This window comes from Anabrus simplex, chromosome 1 (assembly GCF_040414725.1).
Source record: "Anabrus simplex isolate iqAnaSimp1 chromosome 1, ASM4041472v1, whole genome shotgun sequence".
NCBI classification, from domain to species: domain Eukaryota; kingdom Metazoa; phylum Arthropoda; class Insecta; order Orthoptera; family Tettigoniidae; genus Anabrus; species Anabrus simplex.
In genome coordinates this window covers 834,329,391-834,343,467 of record NC_090265.1, presented here as the reverse complement: position 1 = coordinate 834,343,467, position 14,077 = coordinate 834,329,391, and positions in this window count along the sequence as shown.

Below are 14,077 nucleotides of genomic sequence, written 5' to 3'. Positions count from 1 at the left end.
TTTGGGGGGAGGGGGGGAATGGCTGTACAGTTAAACCAAACCTAACCAAACCAAACCAAACTCCATGGCACTACAGCACTTGAAGGGCCTTGGCCTACCAAGCGACCGCTGTTCAGCCCGAAGGCCTGCAGATTGCGAGCTATAGAGTGGTCAGCACGACGAATCATCTCGGCGTTATTCTTGGCTTTATAGACCGGGGCCGCTATCGCACCGTCAGATAGCTTCTCAATTCTAATTACGCAGGTTGAGTGGACCTCGAACTAGCCCTCAGGTCCAGGTAAAAATCTCTGACCTGGCCGGGAATCGAACCCGGGGCCTCCGAATAAGGGGCAGGCACGCTATCGCTACACCACGGGGCCGGCGACTGTACAGCTACCCCATCTAAATTAACCCAGCTAATTATTCGAAAGATAAATCCCTCTGTGTACCTGCTCAAATTAAGTACCGCACACACTCTGTGTTCATCTCATGCTCCTTCAAATGAGAAGACTTTTACCGGTACAAAGTATACAGGCCTTAAGCACAAAGTATTCAGTGCTTTCTATATAGCTGCGAAGTATATTTGTGCACTTTATCAGGCGGATATTGTACTGTATTTTTGTAGAGATGTGCTTACTGCACTAATTACAAACTACGGGTTGCTCTTCGACATTGACCGACCACTGAAATATACCCGTCGCACGACAATGCGCGCCATCGTGTTGCTAAACCATTATTTCTCTCTCTAATGAGACTAAGCCGTGTTGAACTATGTGAATAATGGCCGTAACATAACGCCGTTGGATTTCTAGTTGACGTCTGAAGTCACATCTCCGAGATAGGAACTTCAAAAGAATCCCCACCGTTGAGATCAGCTAACAACAATGAGACGACGACAATCGTATCGCTGTACTACCCATACCATTTCACTGCAGGTACAAATCACAATGGAAATTAAAATCCACAGCTTTTTTGCAGTCATTTGACCGGATCAGAAGTGGAATGAATGAAAACCCCGTCTAGTGACGAGGATAGAAATTGTGCCGGTTGCCGAAGCCTGTCGCACTCCTCTGGAGAAAGATTAATGACTGACAGGTGAAATGAAATAATATTGGAGAGTGTTTCTGGAACGAAAGTTGTCAGGGAAAACCGAAGTACCCGGACAAAAACCTGCCCTGCCTCCGCTTTGTCCAGCACAAATCTAACATGGAGTGACCGGTATTTGAACCAGATTTGAACCATGGGACGCAGTGGTGAGAGGCAGGCATTGCCGCCTGAGCCACGGAGGCTTACAAATCGCAATGAGTTTCATTAATCATTCACCGAACAATGCAAATATTTCTAATACAATTTGCAGAAGATCCATCGTATTCTTCAAATTAAAAGGTCAACATACCCTACAATGGAATATGCATTAGTTATTTTCTATTTATTTATTTATTTATTTAAGACCGAATTTTTTTGTTCTCAAGTACATGATTTCAATCGTACACTTCTGGAGAAAATGAAAATAATGCTTACGGTTACGATTTTACACTGTTTCCCTTGTGATCCGTACTGCGAACTTCCCAGTTCTACGAATCATAACGTTATCAGGTTATCTGGATCCAAGGTTTCAGTTTCTGAGAGACCTGGAAGTACACGTTGATTCATGTCAATTTTTGTACTCAGCTTCGTACATTGTTACACTTCAACTTCTAATAGCGTAAATTACCTCGTTTGCTGTAGTAACTCGTAAACAACCCTGAACATTTTATCATTGACTGTTTTTCCTTTAAATTGTTTCGCTTCACACCGACACAGATGCGTCTTCATGCTGACAATTCGATAGGGCAGGTCTAACTCTGGGAAGGAAGTGACCATGGCCCTATTAAATGCTCAGCCCTAGAACGTGCCTGTTCTTCAAATAGGAGACAAAAGGAAACCATCTTCATGGATTACCACAGTGAGTTTAGAACCCACCATGTCCCGAATTCAAGTGCACAATTAAGTTACCAGAATCGCGTTACGAATTCTCTCGGCGCTTGATGTTTAAAAGTAATTTCTACATTCAGGCAAATTGTAGGCTCAGGAAAACTACAGGTCATATCTTTGGAAGAAATTTTCCCAGTGTGTGGGGAAACTGCTTAACTTCGCGTACCTATTTTGCTTTCGATTCATAATTTCAACCCCCCACTCTCCCCTTCAAGTTCGATCCCTCAGCGAATTGTAGTAATTTTTTATATTTAGAGGAATCATCGGTGAATTAGATTTTTTGTTTCCTTTATCTCTACCTTTATATATCGATACGTATCGACTTTCACTGATCACTACGTATACCTGTATATAGACAGACGTAGCTGAATTAACAGCATACAACATCTCCTCTACATGAATATATCTAGAACGCACCGTGTAGCCTACTGAAAACTTGTTACATACATACATTATCATTATTGACTGTTATGCCTTTCAGCGTTCAGTCTGCAAGCCTCTGTGAATTTACTAAACGTAGAAACAATCCTCGATTTGCAACTAGTGTTGTGACCTCATTTAGTTCTACACCTCTTATATTTAAATCGTTGGAAACTGAGTCTAACCATCGTCGTCTTGGTCTACCCCTACTTCTCTTACTCTCCATAAGAGAGTCCATTATTCTCCTAGGTAACCTATCCTCCACCATTCACCTCGCATGACCCCACCACCGAAGCCGGTTTATGCGTACAGCTTCATCCATCGAGTTCATTCCTAAATTAGATTTTATCTCCTCATTCCGAGTACCCTCCTGCCATTGTTCCCACCTGTTTGTACCAGCAATCATTCTTGCTAATTTCATGTCTGTTAGTTCTAACTTATGAAAAGATATCCTGAATCCACCCAACTTTCGCTCCCGTAAAACAAAGTTGTTCTGAAAACAGACCGATGTAAAGATAGTTTCGTCTGGGAGCTGACTTCCTTCTTACAGAACACTGCTGACCGCAACTGCGAGCTCACTGCATTAGCTTTACGAAACCTTGATTTAATCTCACTTGCTATATTGCCATTCTGGGAGAACACACAACCTAAATACTTGAAATTATCGACCTGTTCTAGCTTTGTATCACCAATCTGACATTCAATTCAGTTGAATTTCTTACCTACTGACATCAATTTAGTCGTCGAGAGGCTAATTTCGATACCATACTCATTGCACCTATTTTCAAGTTCCGAGATATTAAACTGCAGGCTTTAGGCACAATCTGCCATTCATTTTTTTGCTAGGGGCTTTACATCGCACCGACACAGATAGGTCTTATGGCGACGATGCGATAGGAAAGGCCTAGGAGTTAGAAGGAAGCGGCCGTGGCCTTAATTAAGGTACAGCCCCAGCATTTGCCTGGTGTGAAAATGGGAAACCACGGAAAACCATTTTCAGGGCTGCCGATAGTGGGATTCGAACCTACTATCTCCCGGATGCAAGCTCAGAGCCGCGCGCCTCTACGCGCACGGCCAACTCGCCCGGTATCTGCCATTAAGACCAACTCGTCACCATAGGCCACTTGCTACATTTCCACCTAAATGAATCCCTCCCTGCCATTTTATACCTTTCAGCAGATGATCCATGTAAAATACGAACAGCAAAGGTGAAAGATTACAGCCTTGTCTAACCCCTGTAAGTACCGTGGACCAAGAACTCATTCTACCATCAATTCTCACTGAAGTCCAATTGTCAACATAAATGCCTCTGATTGATTTTAATAATCTACCTTAAATTCCATAGTCCTCCAGTATAGCGAACATCTTTTCCCTCGGTACCCTGTCATATGCTTTCTCTAGATCTACGAAACATAAACACAACTGCCTATTCCTCTCGTAGCATTTTTCTCTCTGTGGCCTGAAACCACACTGGTTTTCATCCAACTTCCTCTCAACGACTGATCGCACCGTCCCTTCCAAGATGCCAGTGAATACTTTGCCTGGTATACTAGTCAATGAGATACCTCGATAGTTGTTGCAATCCTTCCTGTTCCCTTGCTTATAGATAGGTGCAGTTACTGCTTTTTTCCAATCTGAAGGTACCTTACCAACACTCCACGCTAATTTTACTACTCTATGAAGCCATTTCATTCCTGCCTTCCCACTATACTTCACCATTTCAGGTCTAATTTCATCTATTCCTGCTGCTTTATGACAATGGTGTTTATTTCCCATAATTTTCACATCCTCAAGCGTAATTTCACCAACATTATTTTCCTCCTCCCCATGAGCTTGGCTGTTCGCAACACCACCAGGATGATTTCCTTTTACATTGAGAAAATGTTCAAAATATTCCCTCCACCTCTCCAGTGATTCCCTGGAATCTATTATGAGTTCACCCGAATTACTCAAAACAGTGTTCATTTCCTTTTTCCCTCCCTTCCTAAGATTCTTTATTACTGTCCAGAAAGGTTTCCCTGGTGCTTGACCTAGCCTTTCCAGGTTATTACCAAAATCTTCCCACGACTTCTTTTTGGATTCAACAACTATATGTTTTGCTCTTTTTCTTTCCTCTACGTACAAATCCCTGTCTGCCTCGGCCCTTGTTTGGAGCTATTTCTGATCAGCCTTCTTTTTACGTTTACAAGCTGCTCTCACTTCATCATTCCACCAAGATGTTCGCCTTTTCCCATCTTTATACACAGTTGTTCCTAAGCTTTCCCTTGCTGTTTCTACTACAGCATCCCTGTATGCCACCCATTCACTTTCTATATCCTGAACCTGCTTACTGTCTACTGTTGGAAACTTCTCACTAATCATATCCATGTACTTCTGTCTAATTTCCTCGTCCTGGAGATTTTCTACCCTTATTCGTTTGCAGACAGATTTCACTTCCTCTACCCTAGGCCTAGAGATACTTAGTTCACTGCAGATCAGATAGTGGTCTGTATCATCGAAAAATCCGCGAAAATCTCGTACATTCCTAACAGATTTCCTGAATTCGAAGTCGGTTATGGATGTGGTACCCGTAGCCTCCCATGTGTAGCGGTGAATAGCCTTACTCTTGAAGAATGTATTCGTAACTTCTAAACCCATACTAGCACAGAAGTCCAGCAAACGCTTCCCATTCCCATCAGCTTCCATATCTTCCCCACATTTACTAATCACGCTTTCGTATCCTTCAGTTGTATTCCCAACTCTCGCATTGAAATCGCCCATTAGCACTATTCTATCCTAGCTGCTAACCCTGACCACGATGTCACTCAATGATATTGCTATTGCAAATATATTTTTTCAGTATTGTACTCTTTCTGTAGCATGAGCAATTGCACCTTACCACATTATCTACGATGTTTCAATACTTGGTGAATCACGAAGTTCATGAAAGTATCTATATTTAACCGCTGTAAGTTCCGACAGTGAATGATCTCCTTCTGAAGTTCACAGTGTTAAGACAGCAGCCAAGGTACTTTCACCAATTCCACAGAGCCCATTCTTTTTCTTAGTGACCGACAGGAGAAAGATTCAATTTCTTTTCTCGTGAAGGCTGACCTTTCTCTTTCGTAGAGACGATAAAATACGAGCCGAGGTAGATCTCTCTTACTGAGGAATGAACCATTGGCTCTATCAGTAAGAGGTATAATTAATCCATATTTGTAACTACTATACGTAGTAAAGTCACCGTATGTCTTGTTTTTGGTACACTTACTGTAAGAGTAAATGTAAGGAACTAAATAATCTTTTACGCTTAAATGTCATTATATGTAAAATAATTGTATTTACTAGAAAGATTATAATGATACTAATAATTAAAATCCACAGCCTGTTTCCAGTCATTCGACCGGGTCTGGAATGGGATGAATGAAGCCCCATCCAGCGGCGAGGATGGGAACGGTGCCGGCTGCTGAAGCCTATACCACTCCTCTGGGGTAATTATTAATGAATGGCAGATGAAATGAAATGATATTGTAGAGTGTTGATAGAATGAAATATGACAGGGAAAACCTGATTACCCGGAGAAAAATCTGTTCCGCCCTCGCTTTGTCCAGCACAAATCTCGCATGGAGTGACCGGGATTAGAACCACGGAACCCAGCGGTGTGAGGCCGGCGCGCTGCCACCTGAGCCACGGAGGCTCTCATACTACTACTACTACTACTACTACTACTACTACTACTACTACTACTACTACTACTACTACTACTACTACTACTACTACTACTACTACTACTACTACTACTACTACTACTACTACTACTACTACTACTACTACTACTACTACTACTACTACTACTACTACTACTACTACTACTACTACTACTACTACTACTACTACTACTACTACTACTACTACTACTACTACTACTACTACTACTACTACTACTACTACTACTACTACTACTACTACTACTACTACTACTACTACTACTACTACTACTACTACTACTACTACTACTACTACTACTACTACTACTACTACTACTACTACTACTACTACTACTACTACTACTACTACTACTACTACTACTACTACTACTACTACTACTACTACTACTACTACTACTACTACTACTACTACTACTACTACTACTACTACTACTACTACTACTACTACTACTACTAATAATAATAATAATAATAATAATAATAATAACAATAATAACTCAATCTCAGAGACCATGAAAAAAAAAGAGGCTGGCGTTTCTTGGACAACCGCACAGAATGAACGCAAACAGACTTACCAAACAGATATTTAATTACTTCTGGAGATAAAAGACACTACAGCATGCATTAAGGAAACAAAGAAGGATATGATAAAGGTTAAGTATCTCGGTAGTCTACTATTAGAAAGGAATACGTTTAGGAACACAGTGAAGAATCTGTTCAAGCCGCAGGAAGACTTAAGAAGACCGGAAGAGCCTAACAGATGAACAACGGAAGCAGGCCAGCGAACACATGAAGGAGTATTGGACACAGATAAAACTCCGCAAGAAGAGAAAGAAATGAAGTTGTAGTGTGATTCTTAGAGGTCTATTCGCTTGTAAAATAAAATAATTCAAATTTAAGCAAATATCCTTTGAGAAAATAAGTACAATATATGAACATAAATCCCAAAGTACCAACATGGACAATGAAGACCTAGTATGATGACATAACGGGAGTCCACAAATTTAAATATCTAGGAGAGATTCTGACTCCTATCAACAACGAGCCTGCTATCGAAGGAAGTGCAAAGAGGTGGAGACTGCATTCCCTCTGTACGAGGAAACTTGTAAGTCCAAATCCCTCTCCTATCAAGTCAAACTCAGACACTATAATACCGTAGTGAAACCTGAATTCCCCTATGCAGCAGAGACAATTGGCAGAAAGGGGATTACTGAAATAGAAAAGAACGCACATTTCTGAGGAAAATTCTGGAACCCAAGTCGACTGACTTTCTACGGACACCTGAGAAGAATGGGACCGGAACGCCTAGCAAATAAGATCCTCATTTTCTAGGAAAGAAGAAAAAACCAAGTACCATGGCTGAAAGAAGTTCTTCACGATCTTAAAAAATGTGACATTAAGGAGGGAGATACTACAAACAGAAGTGTGTTCAGAAGGAAAATTGCGGAGGTGACGGAAACGTTTTTGCAGAAACCCAGGAGAACAAGAAGGGTGTTCTCGGATGAGGAACGAGCAAGTGCGAGCCAGAGAATGGAGTATGAACGTAAAAAGAAAGAAGTCAAGGAAGTTATATAATCGTAACCCATAAGAGGATGAAACGATCCTAAATAATAATAATGTTGTTGGCTTTACGTCCCACTAACTGCTTTTACGGTTTTCGGATACGTCGAAGTGACGGAATTTAGCCCCGCAGGAGTTATTTTACGTGCCAGTAAATCTACTGATATGAGGTTGACGTATTTTAGCACCTTCAAATACCACCGGACTGAGCCAGGATAGATCCAGCCAAGTTGGGGTCAGAAGGCCAGCGCCTCAACCGTCTGAGCCACTCAGCCCGGCTCAGGAAGAAGAAAACTAAAGTTCCAACAAATTATATACCTAGGTACATGAAATAAATCTTGTTTTTAAGCGACAAATATAGATTTAGATAGGTAGATAGATAGATAAAAGCCTTTATTTTCTGTGACGAAGTTAGAGCTCTTGGCCCTTTCTTACACTTAACCACACACATATTATTATTTGTTAAAGATGACACTGATTAACTTAAAATACTAAGAACTACAAATAACACTAATTTTTAATACAAGAATATGAATATATACAAGCAAAGAATAAAGAAAGGAAGAGGAACTGCCTAGATAATACAGATTTGAAAAAAACATTGCTCAATTCAATACACAACGAAAGAAATACTAATATAAAAAGCTTAATAAAAATATTAAATGAAAATCTAACTAATTGTATCCTTGCAATACTAGTCTAAGTTAAATACTGTAGTTACTACTAGCTATGTTTAGGCTACTTCTACTTCGTAAATACAGTAAGAATGCTTTTAATTTAAATTAACATATTAACTGAATATTTTATTGTACAATAATCTCGTATCATTTTCACACACAATCACTCTTTCCACTAATACAGGTACCTTGCTGGAAGCACTTAATGAGGAACTGCTAATAAGAGGTTTTAAATATGCGTTTTGATGCAACATCCTTGATGTACTTGGGAAGAGCTTTCCACCATCCCGAAGCGGTGGTAATAAATTATAGGAGTTGTGTGTTAAAATAAATTAACATTTGATGGTCATTCAACGACAGAGAGCGAGATAATATCCAACATACAGTCTCCCCTCTTAAGGAACCAAACTGATAGGCCTTCTTATCATTTCGCATAGAAAATAAATATGGAAATCTTCTTCTTCTTCTTCTTCTTCTTCTTCTTCTTCTTCTTCTTCTTCTTGTACCATATCCTCGTCGGGTCGGGTGTCACAATCGTGATCTGATTCTCAACTCGGAAAGGAGTCAGGGTACTGAGCCGATACCATTTTCGTAGATACCGTAGCCAAGATCCTTCATCCCTTACGTCTCCTTCCTTCAATTTTACCTTTCAAGATAAGCTGAAGGAGTCTATATTTCGAATGATATAACCAAAGACATAAGTGTCTTCTTTATGATGTTGTGCATGACCTCCAGCAATTTGTTCAGGTGTAGGATTGCTTCAGTATTACGTATACCGTCAAACCCTTATACTCTGAGCATGCGTCGGTAGCACCACATCTCAACGGATCGAATTTTCTGGTAATGTTTTCTGTTAGGATCCAAGTCTCGGCACCGTAAAGACAGAAAGTACATTGCACCGAAGTAAGCGGATAGGAAGATCAATCTTAAAGTCTGTGAATTTCTTAATTTTAATTATTTGTATTGTTATAATTCCTTACGTGCCTGCCTCCGTAGCGTACAGATTACCGTTATTAGCTGCCGTCCTTACAGGCCTGGGTTCGATTTCCGGTACTGCCAGACATTTTAAGAAAGGCAGGAGGACTGGTATGCCGTTAATTTGGTACATGGAGCTCACCTCCAGTGACTGGCTAACAATTAATACGTGGGTGCCAGCCATTAAAGATTTACGTAGGTCCTTTCACTATTCTTACTTCATTTCGGTGTTTTCCAAATTCGTACTCTCCTTATGACTAGATGGTTCAGTGTAGGTTTCAGAAGGTCGTTCGGGATCTGTGGTGACGAGTTTGAAGGCCGCTGGCTGCACTGTTATCACCTTGAGCGCGTCAAAACGGGGAGTGGTGATTCACGGCAATACTGAGAACCAGGGGCGACTTCTCCGAGCATGCTACGCTTGCTGCGCAAGCGCAATATTTTTCTAAAGCAGGCGAGTTAAAAAATTACAATATGTACCGTATCTGTAATAGATCTTCATTATACAAATCGCATGTTGCATATATCTTGGCGAGTCCAGCGAGGCCTGCTCGTGTCTTAGGAGCTTCAGCGGAAATGTCGACGCAATGAAAAATGTATACGCGCGCAGGTTTCTTCTCTCGCAGGCCGGTTGCAAGCTGTTACGTTTGTAATGTGTAGTTGGAAGCTCTGGTCTTTATTTATTTACCATATAGCCCATACAATCAAGTTGAGTTCAGAGATAAGTTATATACATATTTACATTACAAGAAAACAATGAACAAGGAAAGGCTCCCTACAACTGAATGTCAAGATCATTTATCCACTGGTCTGAGAGCTACAGATCTAGTGTGTTGTGTCAGTGAGTAGTGTACTGTAAGTTCCTGATCATCTATTCTGAATGATTTGATGTGCTGCTATGGGTTCCGAACCGTGCATTATTGACAGCTTGTTATCAAATCCATTTTCTCGGAGGACTATCCGAGAGAAAACAGACATTATTAAGAATGGCAGGCCATGCCCGGCGCTGCCAGATTTAAAGACACAGCACAGGGAGAAAAATAGAGAATATGTACATTCGTTCTCTGTATCTCAATATATAGTTATAATACGCACTGGTTGACAGGGTCCACGAAACTGAATAGACTGTTTTGCTGGCCGTGTTTACTATTTTCTGCTGATGACGGTGTATGTTGTAAAAGTGGTTTTGACAGTTTGAACACCTTGACACTGTCCATTACAAGACATGAGAAATCTGCAAATCATATGAAGTGTTTCTTGCAGTTAAATAGCTTTGGGCGTACAAGGATCGACCACCAGCTGGATGTACAGAAACGCATCAGTGACCAACTTCATAATGAAAAGGTAAAGAAAAATCGTGACATACTTAAACGACTGATCGATGCAGTGTGTTTTTTAACAAAACAGGAACTACCATTTCACGGACATGAAGAGTCTGCAACTTCCGTAAACAGGGGGAATTCTACAAATTCTGGCAGCTCATCTAAAAGACTCCACCATTTTTAGAGGGACGTCGTCTGCAATACAAAATGATTTAATAGCAGAAATAAGTTCAGTAATGGTGAGAAGAATAAAGGAGGAGCTTAAACAAGCAACTTTTGTGGCAATAACGTTGGACGAAACGTCCGGTATTATTAATAAGTCACAACTCTCTACTTTACTCCGTTTCGTACATGAAAGTGGTGAAATTCAAGAGAGGTTTCTTGGTTTTGCTGACGTTAGTAAAGATCGCACTGCTGGAGCCGTCTTAAATCATGTTCGTGCTATTTTAAAATAGTTCAGTTGTGAGGAAAAGATTGTGGCTCAAACATATGACGGTGCTGCTGTCTTAGCCGGTCATGTTAATGGGCTTAATAAACTACTTCAAGACCAGTATCCATATGAGACATTAGCACATTGTTATAGCCACCTATTGAATTTAACACTACAGCAGTCTGCTTCTAAAATCAAAGAATGTACAATTTTCTTCCAAACAATGTCAGGACTTGCTGCTTTTTTTTTTCAAAGTCTACAAAGAGAACAGTTGCGCTTCGAGATTTTGTTCAGAAGAAGTTGCCAACAGCAGCACCAACGAGATGGAATTTTGCTTCACGTCTTATTAATACTGTGAAGGAATATTATGATACGCTGGTGAAATTCTTTCAAAATGTACAGGATACTTCAGATGACTGGGATGAAGACACTACATTGAAAGCACAAGGATTTTTGTTCTTCTTTTGTGATCTGTTTGAGAAGCACAGAAATAGGTTTCCAGACAGTGATGTTACTGCCCTAGAAAATACCTATGGGTCATTTTTCGACATTGTTCGCTTAAAAACCGAATTAAGTGTGATTTATTCATCTTCTTATTTCAAAGAGAAAAGTGTCTCAGACTTTATGCAGTTTATGCATACTAACAAATTGTACGTGGGTATGCCAGAAATGTTCAAGCTCAAACTTGTAGCAACAATTCCTGCTACTACATCCTCTGAAGAACGTTCTTTTTCAACGCTGAGACGCATTAATACATATTGCAGATCGACTCAAGGTCAGGAAAGGCTATCATCATTAGCTATGTTGTCGATTGAAAAAGAATTGCTTGCAAAAATTAGATTACAGTCCTCTTTGTATGATGAAGTTATTGATGGTTTTGTAAAGAGAAGCCGCAGAGTAGAGTTTGTTTTCAAGTAGGAAGATGTAATAAATAGTTGAAATTTTTCTGTGTACGTAGTTTGACGTTTACTTGTTTAAATTATGTAATCACTGGCTTTTCATGATTTGTTTGTTAATAAATATAAAATGTGTCTGATTGTTATTCTTTTGGCCATTCTTGAAGGTGTGACGTAACCAGTTTGAATGCATGTTCATGTAACCGATGATTAAAATGTTCATATGATTTAGCGATTATTGGGTTTATAAATGTTATTAATTCAGAACTATGCATGTCCCACCCCACCAACTTTCACGAATGGAAGAGCAAGCCTGACTTTCATGACTAGCATTCGCTCCTGCTGAGAACGTGTGTGTAGAGTTTCATGACATTAGCTGCAACGATGCCGAAGCGGATTGGCCCTTACTGGAAGGACTACATAACAGCTCTTTACGATGCGAAATATAGCTGTAATCCAAGTAATGTGCAAGAAGCGTGATTTATTGTTCTCAAAGAACGGGATCAGTACTGTATTGAATTTAATAAAAGGTAAAGGCCGACTAGGCTTAATTCCAGAGGTAAAAAAGCAGTCAAATCTACGACCAGTCAATGGCTGTACACCAGAAATGGTGAGGAGAGTGAAGGCACTTGTCTCAGATGGCAACCTTGCCCGCCAAAGGACTATCGCACTTAAGTTGAGGATGTCTGTTTCAACAGTTAACAGCATAATCAACAAGGACCTACAACAAGAAAAGCAGCATAAGCGCCGAGTTATCAAGCTGTCGGCTGGTCATATTTCGGAACGTCGCACTAACGCAAGAAAGTTGTATGAGGGATATCTGGCATGGGACAGATAGAAAAATGTGGTGAAATTAGACGAAGCAAGGAAGCAACGCAAGCTTCACTGTATGTTTCTTCTTTCATAGTGAAGTGTCAAATACACTTATGATTGTTATAGAGTCATTTATTTTCATTTTGAATCATTTCACTTTGACACCAGAGCGCAAACGAATTTATCAGTTGAATAAACATGTCTCAAACTTATGGACACCCTCTAATTTCTGGTGTAAAGTGATGAAATACTGCGCTACAAGTAACACAAATCCATTTCAGGAGCTGGAAATATTTGCACTGCTGCGCCTAGTATTTGAAATGTATTTCAAGGTGGACTTATCTAAGATGACAAAGACCATTGATGTCTGTTCCTGACAATTGGATATAAAGCACATAGGAGAATGGAAGACTACTAGACCCCCACCCCCACCTGCCCCTGCTTAAGATTTGTTGAGTTACGAAAACACCACATCGAAAGGAAAATCAAGTATATCCTTTTGGTTAAAATGTATTTGAAATACTGCCACAAACCCCGCTCAGTTTACTACCACCCAAGAGACGAAAAAGTTATCAAGCATTATATAATGAATGCCAGGAAAGTTTTCCAAGGGGTTTCATGATCATCGCTAGATACTGCTACAATGGTAAATTAACCATTCGCCGCGTCGCTAATAGTGTGAAGTTGAACTCTACATACTATCAGCAAGAAGTTTAACACCCATTTACAACACAGATATCCCGCACTATATGGGAGGGCGAAAAATTAGATAGGCCTATGGGTACATCAAGAAAACGCATACAGCCTCACATCTCGTTCGACTCGTCTGTTCTTATGGAGAATGGAGATGGAAACTGGAATCTGTGCAATTCCTTTTACTGACATTCTGGTGAAGACAGCCGATGGCTCACCCATGGACTTCTATGCATTTGAACTTCTAAAAGGGGCCTTAGGAAATAGACGTCCACGCACTGGCAATGGTCTCTGGGAAGCCTGTCAGGAGGAGTGAGATAAAATAGACATGCTAGTTATGCGAAAAAAAAAAATCTGCTGCAATGGAAATAAGTTTGTCGGGCTATAGCATGGTGTACCAGCATGATTGTTGGCAGAGACATGGCTTTTCATAAGCCATTTACCTTTCAAACATCGTCCTCAGAGATCCCGAACGATCTTCTGTATGTGCTATGCAGTGTTACCAACAGCGGAAAAGGATTGGCCAATAAACGGCTGCTTAAAAACCACCAGAAATCATAGGCCCCCACCCCCCACCTGCCCCTTCTTAGGATTTGTTGGGTTACGAAAATACTACATCGAAAGGAAAATTAAG